The sequence below is a fragment of the Chaetura pelagica genome, unplaced genomic scaffold (genome assembly GCF_000747805.2).
Source record: "Chaetura pelagica isolate M959 unplaced genomic scaffold, ChaPel_1.0 scaffold222, whole genome shotgun sequence".
NCBI classification, from domain to species: Eukaryota; Metazoa; Chordata; class Aves; order Apodiformes; family Apodidae; genus Chaetura; species Chaetura pelagica.
In genome coordinates this window covers 9,544,051-9,546,080 of record NW_009952711.1, presented here as the reverse complement: position 1 = coordinate 9,546,080, position 2,030 = coordinate 9,544,051, and the positions used below count along the sequence as shown (strand labels likewise).

Below are 2,030 nucleotides of genomic sequence, written 5' to 3'. Positions count from 1 at the left end.
GTATATAAACCTATAAAGTTACAGCACTAATGCCAAACCAACTTGAATAGTATCTGGATGCATATGCATTATTGTTCATTGGCAACAAAAGGGCTGGAAATTTCCTTCATCTCTGCATGCCATCTATGAAATGTTGGGTTAATGGAAAGAATTTTATTTTAAACAAAGAGGTTAATAACTATAAAGGTTGCTAGAAAGAAAAAATATTGGAACAAGGAAAAAATGCACAAATACTTCAGCAAGTAATACAGGATAGGATTGTCCTTGAACTTACTGCTCATTTCATAGAATCATAGAATCATAGAATCCTAGGGGTTGGAAGGGACCTCGAAAGATCATCCAGTCCAACCCCCCCTGCCGGAGCAGGGTCACCTAGAGTACATCACATAGGAACACATCCAGGTGGGTTTAGAATGTCTCCAGTGAAGGAGACTCCACAACCTCCCTGGGCAGCCTGTTCCAGTGCTCTGTCACTCTCACAGTAAAAAATTTTTTTCCGATATTCACCTTGAACCTCCTCTGCTCCAATTTGCACCCATTACCCCTTGTCCTATCACTGGTCATCACTGAGAAAAGCCTAACTCCATCTCCCTGACACTCACCCCTTACATATTTGTAAACACTGATGAGGTCACCCCTCAGTCTCCTTTTCTCCAAGCTAAAGAGACCCAGCTCCCTCAGCCTTTCCTCATAAGGGAGATGTTCCACTCCCTTAATCATCTTAGTAGCTCTGCGCTGGACTCTTTCAAGCACTTCCCTGTCCTTCTTGAACTGAGGGGCCCAGAATTTCACATATTAATTACCAAAAGTGTATTAAAGCTCACAAAATAATATATGCACAAACTAGCTGAACATTAAAGAGATACCCCTCCTGTCCGCCAATGTGCTAAACAACACACATCTGAGTTCTTTAACCAGCATGGCATTTTCTTTTCCCCCACAATTGGTACTCCTAAAATGCAGTTCTGGAATGAACCTCCTAAGGCTCCAAATAGAGACTTGCAGTAACATCACATTTCTGTAAATTATCATGTATCATAATGAAACATCCTTTCTTTTCCCCCTCTCTCCATATTCCTGTTCAGCAGCTACTTCAGAATGTTACTCACAAAAGGGCTAGAAACCCTTCCTCTAATTTCCATAGTAAGATTACCTGAAGGCCTATACACTTACTGGGATGCCCACAGTGTCTTTAAATCCTACTGCTTCTCCTTTCTAGCTTTGTGTAATGCCAGCCAGCAATCCTATGTCATCAACACATTTCTTCAGCCAGTATAAAGGAAACTTGTTATAAAATAAGCTGCCCATTCACCAATCATGCTGATAAACTTTCTCTGCATCTGTTTTTTCCTGAATGTTATTTTACATTTTATACATTAGCAATACTGGTAAAATGAACTGAGTTCTACATTGTCTTGTTTCCAGTTATGAGCTCCATGAAGAAATTTTTGCTGGTGGTCCTTATGTGCATTACAATGCACTTTGTTTTATTATTCCCATCTTTGAGGTCATCCAGTTATTACCAAATTGTTCTCATACTTATCTGTGTTGACAGTTCCTCACATCTTTATCTTATCATTAAATGTAATGAGCCCAATCTTAATCTTTTTTTGGTCCAGTCATTAATGAAAACACTAAGCAGCTCTAGTCCCAGAGTCACTCTGTGTGCAACATTTATCTAGGCCAGTACTCCTCTTTCGGCACAGTCTGCTATTATCTTCCACTCCCATTCCTTATTCATTTCCCACTTTACACACCAGACCACATTTCCTCTAAGTTAATTTCCAGTATGGCATTGTATCAAATGTCTTTACCAAAGTCCAGATAAATGAGGTCTCTGTATTCCCCTCATTTAAAGAAAAAAAGCTGATCAAAGAAAGGTATAAAATGAGTTAGAATAGGTTTGATCTTCCAGATAAAACCATTTTCTTCACTTTTCCATTTAACTTTATGTTATTAATTATTCCTTCCTCAAAGAGCATTCCAAAGCCTTATACTCTAAAGATCAGACAGACACTCAGAATTTCCTG

The 2,030-nt window shown here is 39.0% G+C and overlaps 1 protein-coding gene across 1 annotated transcript in view; it reads right to left on the bottom strand.

The window, feature by feature from the left end:
- The window catches only part of ADAMTSL3 (ADAMTS-like 3), a 182,240-nt gene that overhangs the window by 135,313 nt on the left and 44,897 nt on the right, over window positions 1-2,030 (bottom strand). The gene's annotated exons all lie outside the window — the stretch shown is intronic.